Here is a 10,851-nt window from a genome sequence, read left to right as displayed (position 1 = left end):
TGGGGGACAGCTTTGCTCAACATGGGATTGTCTGCACACTTACTCCTTTGCTGTTTTCTGTCAGGGGTGACACCGACATGACCCAGTCTGCCAGAACCACACTCTTTCTAGACTTCTTTTCATCCTTGATACTTTCCGCCCCATTTCAGCTGCTTGAGACCCCCTCTGCACGTGGAGGAGAGCAGACACTTGTGCCGCTGCCACACTGCCCCGCAACCTCCTGCACCTCCACACTGGCCTGCAACCTCCTGCACCTCCACACTGGCCCGCAACCTCCTGCACCTCCACACTGGCCTGCCACCTCCTGCACCTCCACACTGGCCTGCAACCTCCTGCACCTCCACACTGGCCCGCAACCTCCTGCACCTCCACACTGGCCTGCCACCTCCTGCACTTCCACACTGGCCCGCAACCTCCTGCACCTCCACACTGGCCTGCCACCTCCTGCACCTCCACACTGCCCCGCAACCTCCTGCACCTCCACACTGCCCCGCAACCTCCTGCACCTCCACACTGCCCCACAACCTCCTGCACCTCCACACTGGCCTGCCACCTCCTGCACCTCCACACTGCCCCGCAACCTCCTGCACCTCCACACTGGCCTGCAACCTCCTGCACCTCCACACTGGCCTGCAACCTCCTGCACCTCCACACTGCCCCGCAACCTCCTGCACCTCCACACTGCCCCGCAACCTCCTGCACCTCCACACTGGCCTGCAACCTCCTGCACCTCCACACTGCCCCGCAACCTCCTGCACCTCCACACTGGCCTGCCACCTTCTCCACCTCCACACTAGCCTGCCACCTCCTGCACCTCCACACTGGCCTGCCACCTTCTCCACCTCCACACTAGCCTGCCACCTCCTGCACCTCCACACTGGCCTGCCACCTTCTCCACCTCCACACTAGCCTGCCACCTTCTCCACCTCCACCTCTTAGTCTATGCGAAAAATGCACAGTTATTCAGTAGATTAAAAATGCCTAATTAAGATATTGCCTAATTACTCTGGATATTGTTGTTTTCACACCATACGCTTCTCCAAATGTGCAAATTACTGTGGGCAGAAAGTAATAGAGAATTAAAAAAAACTGAAAGTGATTTGGAGTCCTATTAAAGAAATCTTCTTTCTGCTTCCTTTCCTCTCCATGAAGCCACTAGATTTTATTCCCTTCTAGTTTACATCTTCAAACCCAAAACCAGAGTTCCATCAAGCATCCATGATCCACTCCATTGAAATATTAAAATTCAAAACTTGCCAGGAATGGCCATGAATAAGTCCATTTCATGGACTTATGTAAACTTGTGAGCAAAAAGATGAGGTGTAAGGCCACTCATCTGCTGGTGCTTCCAAACTGATGGGAGCAGATCAGAGTCATCCCAGATTCACACTGGAATCCTCAGGACATAAACTCTGTGTGTGTGTGTGTGTGTGTGTGTGTGTGTGTGTGTGTGTGTGTGTGTGTGTGTGTGTGTGTGTGTGCGTGTGTGTGCGTGTGTGTGTATATATATATATAGCGTGCATGTGTAACACAAAAGCAGCCTCCCAAAGTGAGGCAGCTGCTAACCCTTCAGGGTATCAGGGTATTTACCACCTGTATCATTCCTCTAGCATCTCCCATCCTGCAGCAGTTAAGGTAAACCCACTTCCCTAATAGCGAATCACATTCCAGGGAGGGACCCACGTCTGCGCTGGAGAACCCTGGTGCCTTAACCCAGGGGAGGCCTGGCAGACCTGGCCCCGTCGTTAGCTTAGCTCGGCCTCTCTCCTCGTCGCTCGGCCTCCTGCCACTATCCAATGAGCCTCACACTATGCTAACGCCTGCCCTCTGATTGTTGCGCTAAATGAAAATTAATTGATTCTCATTCAGTGCTCTTGTTGGCTCCCCGTTCGCTCCACCGCGAGCGCCCTCGCTATGGACCCAGCCCTCCGACAATACACACCTCGGCCCGCCCATCCATCGCCCTCATGCATCCTCACACATGGTAATGTGCTTGCTATTGCTATGCACACTCATCGGGGAGCAAAAGACAGCAGGAGAATGCGACACCTTGTTACCCGTTTATGTGTATGCGTGCATTAGCGCATAACCTTTGACCAGCAGTGCCTTTCTTCAGTGTGACTCAGACTCCTCCTCCCACCCGTGGACGCTGGCATGCTGGGAAATGAGTACGATAAATGCCGAAAGGGTTGCGTCATGTGCTGCGGCTCAGTCATTCGTCACCGTGCAGCCATGTGAGGATCTAGATGGAACTCTTCGGAGTATGTGACGATGAATCAGTATAAAACAGGCAAGTAGCTCCTAATTCCTCTGGAACTGCAGGCTTGGTTTTACCCAATGAATGCTGTTTACCCAGTGACTATGCACAAACACACTTGGATCATTCCAGCTATCTGGCACCAAGGGCACAAAACTGTCTCCAAAGCCTAAGAAGATATATATGTTTGCATTTAAACTATCTTGTCTAGTACTAGCACTTAAATTGTCTTGTATTTTATAGTTTTTTCTTTCAATCTAGTTTACAACACTGACAACACTTGTTTCTGGCAGTAACTCAGTTTAAGGGTATTTTTGGACCTATTCGTTCTATCTAGAGAGACTTTTCTGAGTAGACAGTTGAAGCGCTGTTGTAAGTTGCTGCGGATGAGAGCATCTGCTCAGTACCATAAATGTAAATATCAAAAAAAGCTAAAGTATAACAGTCATGCAACGCTGAAAGTCCATATGGTCCAAATGACAACTTACATGAATTCATTTTCCCTGATAACCACTCATAAAATGTCTATTTCAGCATGACAGGCCTGCCTTCTCCGGACCTCTTCGGTTCGGTTTAATGGACTGTGATAAACTGACGTGCTGCAGGTAGAGAAAGAAGGGCAGTCCCCTGTGCATCCCAGCTTTGTTTCTGTTCGGATTGTTTGCCAGTCGATTCCCTGCCATTTTCCCCGTGAGCAGCCAAGCTTGCCGTTCCCCATCCCTGGCTGCGGGCTGAGATGGCAGAGCTGGTGAAACATTAACCTGGCTGGCCTGCTTGACATTGATGGAGAGAAGCAGCAGTGCAATGGTCCCGTTGTCTGGCCAGGCAGGGATTGTCCCCAGCCCTGTCTCTGATGTCACAGGTCAGCCCTAGGGTCAGAATGGGCGTTCCTCCGGCCAGGTCTATACAGGGCCAGGATAAGGAGAAGTCCCTGCTTAAGTAAGCTTTGATTTATAACATTTATACTATCAGGCAGTCACATGCGTAAAATTCAATTCTGCTTGAACCGGCCACTAAGTATCATCCATATTCCAGGCATCTCCATATTTCATGCGTCTCGTGAAATGGAACGCAGGTGAAAAACTCTTAATTCAGGACCTTCAGCACATTTCTTTCTGTGCAGGCCAAAAACAACCCTTCGGCGGCTACATGAGATTCGGCAAACAAGCCACCCACCAGATATTATAAAGAAGCCCACGAGGCTCATGAAAGTAAACTAAGTAAACACGGCATTGCCTTTTGGGTGGTAGAGCATGCGAGAGAGCGCGAGGTGTCGGCCGCCGTGAAAGCCAGTGAAAGGGGAGGCCATTTGCTGGGCCATCATTCATCAACGGCAGTGCAATGCCTGGACAAGCTTGCTCCCAGCTCCTCACACTTGTTGCCATTGTGACACCCTGGCAGAGGGAAGTCTCCATAGTGGCAGGGATCAATTCAGGGGCCTGACAGCAGTGCACTAAACCAGGCTCCCGTTTGCATAGAAATACCCAGCATCCCTGCGAAAAAGCCCCTGGCCCCATCTGTCAGGGCCTCCAAGGGACATTGTGTTTGTGTGAATGCGTGTGGGAGGGAAAGGAGGAGTGTGAGAGGAGGTTAATCAAGATTGGGATGAGGAAGGGAGGAGGAGCAGAGGGGGGCAAGAGGGGAGGGGGAGTGTGTGTGAGTGAATGTGTGGGAGGTGCATGACCATTATGCTTATATCCCTGTTCTCCTTTTCAGAGCCATTAGAAGAATACATTCTTTTTCGGTGCTCCTTTTGGCTCAGGCGAAGCTTCTGTCACCTATACTGCTCACTGTTCAGCAGTGAGGGTGGTCACAGGGCAGTGGATTCTGGGAATCAGGTTAATTAGAGACGACAGGGCCCTCGCTGACGACAGAGGCATGGAGCGAGAGAAGAGCCGTGGGGCCAACGGGGGCTGGGTTAACCATCCAGCACTGTATTATGCCAACCATCCGCTACGGCCCCAGGGACTCATCCAGTACGCCGCCGAGGGCCTCGGCCGGCCGTGCCATCGTGCCCGTCGTGATGTCTCGCTCCGGCATCGGCCGGCCCCCCGGCGCACGTCGCCGGGCTTCGCACTCATCCGCGCACACCTGCAAATTCTCAGCCGGCGCTTGTCTGTTTTGTGCTGTGCCAGCGATAACTCAGAGCAGGCGCACAAAGGCCTTCCGCCGCCCGCTCCCCTTCTAATTGGAGGAGCTGAACAATCCCTTTAGCCTCCCACGCAGCGGAGCATGTCAAAGAACAGCCCTTGTTCATTTCTCATTCCTGAACCTGAACTGGCCTGCCCCTGCGGACCACGCTGGGCCCAGGTTCATGTTGGCTCTACCCTACAATGCTTCAAGTGCTGACCCCTAACCCTTTAGGTGACCCTAACTGTTGAAGAGGTTAGGGAGCAGGGCAGATGTGGGTAAACTTCCCTATAGCAGGAGAAAGAGGCCCGCTTGTTAAATGGTTCTGTTTCCCCCACCTTAGCCGAGGAGACTCCAAAGGGAAATGGAAGATGGGTCTAATTGGGAAGCAGGTTATAATGGGAGGTTCAAACAGCAGCACATCGGCAGTGGCGAACAAAAGCAGCAGTGAGAAGAGGTGTCCGTACGGCCCTAATTGGGAGGGGGAATGTGTAATGTGTTTTAAAGGATGTCTGTTGAACAAAACACGGCACATACCTTAATTGGGACACATCTCCTTATTGCACTTGACCAGCTACAAGCCGCGATGCTTGTAAAAATGAAAAGACCATAGCTAACATCATAACAACAAGCACTGGAGCATTCTTTAACAGGACAAATAATGAATACATTGCATGTAAACAGCCATTTTGGCCAACGGCATTAATACTCATTATTAAGTTGCGCAGACTGAAAACTGCAGAACTTTCTTTTTTTTTTGGGAAAAAAACAAACAAATAAACAAACAAAAACTGCCCTAAAAATAATACAAAAGAAGAAACAGAAACTTAAATTCCAGCAACTTTATGAAACAATCATCACTTACCAGAAGGTGGCGATCTTGTACAAAGTATTAAGGGGAAAGAGGCACTCACACAGATCTAACTTCGGATTGATAACATCAGTGGGTACCAACAATCTGTTTTTGCAACAGAATGAAATCGGACATTGGCAAATGCCTAGCTAACTCATGAATAAGACATGAGGTGTTATCAGCTCTTCACGGGTGAAGTTTCGCTTCCAACTTCTTAGGTACAGGCGACCAAAAAAAAAAAAAAAAAAACGAAAAACGAAAGAAAACAAAATTGGAAGGATAGTTAAAGTTTCGCTTTTAAAAATATTTTAACCGTAATAGTTCAAATCTGCTTCTATATTAGTTCTCCAGGTATTTGAACCAGCAAAGGCAGCTAACTTTCTACGAGAAACATGCCATACTGTGTGTGTGTGTGTGTGTGTGTGTGTGTGTGTGTGTGTGCGTGCGTGCGTGCGTGCGTGCGTGCGTGTGTGTGTGTATTTTTGCATGCTGTATCCAAATATGTTTTAGTTTTTTGTTCCAGTATATTTGTCATTATGTTTAGTATGGAAAAGCTGTGCCACAGAAAGTGCAGCCCCTCTATGTTGGCAGACTGCTGGACATGGAAGAGGGAGGTTCCTGAGGCCAAATGTATGCAAAAATCACACATTGTCCATTTCTGAAGTATGTTTCTACATCTTTAAACCTTAATAGCAGCCTTATTTATGAATAAGTAATATATAACCCAATTACAATTTATACACTTAAAGACCATACGTGATAGGAAAAACAATTCTGTGTAATACATACTACATGATCGACATATTTTTGATTGGGAAGCAAAAAACTTCAAAATTTGTTGGCCTGTATTCTCTAATTCCCTTAAATAAAAATCTTCAGTTGGTTTTATTGTATAAAGCTGTTCAGGCTAAATGGGTGATAATGGTAAAAAGATTTGTGGCGAGCTGGAATAAACTTGATATTCATTTGCACAGTCCAGTGAAATCCGAGGGATTTGCGCTTTACATCACACATGGTCAGTGAAAGGAGAGGAGCGGTCTATTTAATACCTGATGAAGACTTTTAAACACCAACTTATTTCATGGACTTTATCATTACAAAATGCAGAATGTGCCTACAATTCTGCAGAAAACATCATGCGTAAACGCTAGGTGGTCACCACTTAGGCGTTTAGTAACTGAACCGCATAAGTACTGATAGCATAGTTACCATGCAGACTGGCATAGCTGAACCCAGAACTATAGCCATGTGCCACTCTCATCAACTGAGTGTATGCAGAAAAAGAGCAGGACTTAAGAGCAAAAATTTCTTCTGACGTAACTATCTTCTGCAGCCTTCTGCAGAAATGCCTCATCGATTCTACAACCTGGTTAAAAGTTGAGCTTGTGTATAAGACCCACATTACATACTTGCTCTACTGGAAATTTGAACTTTTCGGAATCCTTAGGCAGGCGTGTAGGCGGTAGCTCATTAGCATGCTTTAGTCTTTTTCTTAACAACCATTACATATAGTTATTGCAGAGCTGCCAGGGCTTTTAATCAAATTAAATGGAAGTCTTTTTTTTTTTTTTTTTACCTCAGAACCCATTTCACAGATGTGTAACAATGTGCAGTTATTCTGCTGACTCATGTGCTTCCTTGTTAAGGACTGACGGTAATGATTACAGGCATTAACACATGACACAATGCCTGGGTAAGGTAATAGCATGCCACTTAAATCAAACTAAATGGGACAGACTGGCTGGGGTCTCTCTGAATGTGACGGTGCATGATGAGTATGGTGGTGGGTGCCAGTCGGGGAGACGGTTCATCTCTACCCTGGGAGCAAGCTCCCTTTAACTGCCTTTTTTTTTCATTTCCATCTGTGTCATAAATGTCTTGTTTCCCATTGTGTGGGAACTCATCTTGGACATTGTCCCTGTTGATGTGCACACTAGCAGCCAATAAGTGTGACATGGACTCCTATAGGGTTGGAGTCTAGCATTCCTGGAATTTCCAGTCGCTTAGATTGTGCGGGACACCAGGGTCTGGACTCATCCCTGATTGTTTTGGTTGTTCCTCCTGGTGTGAAAGCATTGGAAGGCTCCAGTATGGAATGTCTTTGTGTTTTCTGGCCTGGTCAACTTTTACCTATTTTTGACAATAATGATTAGATGTTAATTTTGTTTTATTTAATAAAACTCCCCAATCATGGCAAGTTTTCTCCATAAGAGATATTATGTCTTGAATAGCTCTCACAATAAGTACTGCTGTAAGAAATCAGACAGTTGTAAAAAGCTTGTTTTCCAGTTGACAGCTGCTTGTCATTTTGGGTATGGTTTCCAGGTTAAAATTTGTCCTGCGCATTGAGGACCAGGTTCTCATGGCCTGTGTTTGTTGTTTGGCTGGTGTGAATTCTGCTCACAGCATCCTGATGCCCTGTAGGGTCACTGCAGAGTCAGTTCTTTCTCACACTCTGCCACTTACCAATGGTCACCCTTCTCCTATCTCACATACCAGCCAATGGAATTAAACATTTATCTCCAAAGTAGTATTTCATGTGTCATTCAAAGCACTGCTGCCATATTAAGGCAATAAAACCTACATGTTAAGTGAACATGAGGGTTGGCCATCAATAGCTCATCATTGTGACAGTGATTCAAAGTTTCATAAACCATTAAAGCTTATTTACTTCTACATGCCTTGAGGTTTCCTAAGTGCGTCACATTTGTTTTATTAATAGATAATGCTTTCTAAGTTAGAAATACAAACTGATAAATGCATGAGTGCTTATTAATTTAGCTATAAGTTTAGTTATAAGTTGTTTTTAGATCCCCACGTTATATCCTGTTATTCTTCCTGAATATTAACCTGAATAAAATTAGCACAATAATGTGAATGGAGCTCCCCTTCTCTCTCTCTCTCTCTCTCTCTCTCTCTCTCTCTCTCTCTCTCTCTCTCTCTCTGTGTGTGTGTGAGACACAGAGAGAGAGTCTACAGGTCTGTGGAGCTCACTAGGGTCCTGACGCGTACTCTAGTACAAGAATCTCCCAAATCATGTGTGCAGCAGGAGAGCAGTGCTACACTATGGGCTTGTGCTCATTCCCAGGAAGAGACCCGGGTCCTCTGCCCTTTACTTTAATATCATGGCCACAGGGACCCAGACTGATGCAGCAGCCTTGCTGTCTGTTGCTTTTAATTAAACCTGCCCATGCTGGCAGTGATGACTTTTCCTTTACTTTCTTCTGTTTGCACTTCTTTGACAACTTTAGATATCTTAGACTTAGACTTGACAGAACTATTAATTGTACTCAGTTTTACAATTTTATTTTGTTAAGGCATGCAAGTGTGTATATATATATATATTTTTTTTTTTAAGTCTTTCTGAAAACCTAGTGGCTGACCAATTTCCACTGTTTCTGATGAGTTAAAACAAATGACTTTCATAACAAAGAATGTTCCATGAACACGTAGAGTAGGTGGTGCATTCTCTCTGTCCTGTATAAGTGAGGAAATGATTACCCAGGATTCTTGAGGCTTTGTCAGACTTCTGGCTGGGTGTAATTAGGAGTGGAGGCTCTAGGAGCCAGAGGACCTACTGTGCCCTGTACTGCTGCCTGACTGCATCCCTCTACATCAACCCAGTTCTGAAAGTCTCGTTAAACCATCCAGCACTAGAAATACTGCTCCCACATGACACAGCACTAAATTATTACCACTAATTATTTCTGAAACCTAGGGTAGCTCTTCCCATCACGCTGTCAAACAATGCATTTAGACTGTAGATCAAACACTTAATATGAAGATAGCGCCTTTAATTTGTGTCTGATGGGGTAACTCCTGAAGGAACATGAGATCCAGTATAGGAAAAACATCACATCCATTAATGAGCAGGCTGAGTTTAGAGAATGGTGTCCAGAGGATATCTGGCTGTTGTGAGCTCACATGCTGAAGGGGAAATTTAAAGTCTCGTTATTTAAAGATTATTAACCTTAATCTGGTAAAGGCAGCGCGAAAGTCTCCATGAGCCTGCAGGCTTCTTTTTACGCTTTCTGTGAAGAGTGGGGGGGGGGGGGGGGGGGGTTTGGTTACTGGAGCTGTGATGAGCCAGTGAGACAAACAGGCTCCTCAGCCATGCACTAGCTGCCTGCCCCTTTAGTAGGTGTGTGTGTGTGTGTGTGTGTGTGTGTGTGTGTGTGTGACTAATGTCTCAAAGCTGTTTGATTGATCACTTTATCACCTGTGGAGAAGAGGCAGTTTGCCTGGAGGTAAATTCAGCTCAGTGGCTCAATCAGCAGGGACTCCCCCCTCATTAAGGCTTTCATTATAATGGGCTATAATGCTAAATATACTTATCTATGACTACCTACCATTACCTCCTAATGCCAAAATTGGGACTGTCTCCATGTTTCTCCAGTCTGAGCTTTTAAATGTTTAGACGAGAGCATACACATATCTTTCTGCTGAAAGTACGGCTTCCTTATACTGTGTGTGTGTGTGTGTGTGTGTGTGTGTGTGTGTGTGTGTGTGTGTGTTAGTTTTGCAGGACTTAGCCCAGCCACTGGCCTGCATCCTCGGCTGCGAGAGGCTGTGGTTAGCCCGGCAGTACCCACAGGGACCGCCTCACCTGAGGCCATTCTTAGCCGTCCAGCAGAGCAGTGAGCCTGGAGGACCAATCCCAAAGGACCCGTGCCCCCTCCCCGCTGTTACTTTCAACTCAAATCTGTCATCATGCAGTTAGTGAGAAGTAAGTAAAACGTTGCTAGCGTCTGTTCATTGAAGGGTGACCTTTATCTCAGCCCCCCACCCCCGCCAACCTCCACTTTAGCTAAAGACACCTGTTGGGAATGGACCTTATCTCTGTATCTCTTTACAAAGGCGATACACACACATATACATAATATATCTGTGGTTTTTTGTGATGTTTCCTTGTAAAGTGAATTGACATCTAAGCCTATGGCACTTCAATTCCTTAGAGTTAACAGGACCAATCTTTGGCAATGTTTGAATATTATTAAATAATAAACCACAGGATGTAGTATTTGAACATCCTTCACTATTATTTTTCCTTGACTACAGTATAGAGTAACCAAAACAGGTTATAACTCCTAGAACAAACATGATGGTAGCCTCTGAAACTGATTTCTCACAGATGTTTCTTAAGCGCATGGTAAATGTTATCAAAATGATTTAATGGTGCCTTCAGAAACAAAGAAAAAAAATAAACAGTGTGACAAAACATCTCTACACTTCTTGACAAATTTTCCTTCTTTTTTCAAAAGCAAGCAGAAGGCTGATTAACAATATGAGCAACAGCAGTAGTTATAACAAATGGGAACAAACACACACACACACACCTCTAAAACTGTTGAGCCTCTTAAAGAGTTAATCCCTTTCGTGTAAATAAGGGGCTGGGTAATTAATAGAAGTCCTTACTGAGTCATGGGTACAATTAAAGTGATTGCACTGGGTTTCGCTGAGGGTTGCTGGGAGACTCGTTATCTTGCAGCTCGGCTCGGCCACGGCTAGTCTGCCCGTCGGCTCCGGTTGGGCCCTGGTGTCCCACTGCTGTCCATAGCCCACAGATCAAGGGCCCGGCTCCCCACAGGCCGCCCGCTAGCCTCCAGGTGGG

At 46.3% G+C, this 10,851-nt stretch overlaps 1 long non-coding RNA gene across 1 annotated transcript in view; it reads right to left on the bottom strand.

Annotated features, from left to right (window-relative positions):
• Window positions 1-10,394: 10,394 nt before the first annotated feature.
• Window positions 10,395-10,851, bottom strand: part of LOC113580173 (uncharacterized) — a 2,300-nt gene continuing 1,843 nt past the window's right edge. Inside the window, exon 2 of the long non-coding RNA XR_003410947.3 lies at window positions 10,395-10,851. This exon is cut by the window's right edge and continues 928 nt beyond it. This is a non-coding gene — a long non-coding RNA (uncharacterized LOC113580173).

Source organism: Electrophorus electricus, chromosome 24, assembly GCF_041902795.1.
Source record: "Electrophorus electricus isolate QZ-2024a chromosome 24, ASM4190279v1, whole genome shotgun sequence".
NCBI classification, from domain to species: domain Eukaryota; kingdom Metazoa; phylum Chordata; class Actinopteri; order Gymnotiformes; family Gymnotidae; genus Electrophorus; species Electrophorus electricus.
Note: the sequence above shows the minus strand (reverse complement) of the source record. Positions and strands in the feature narration are given on the sequence as shown.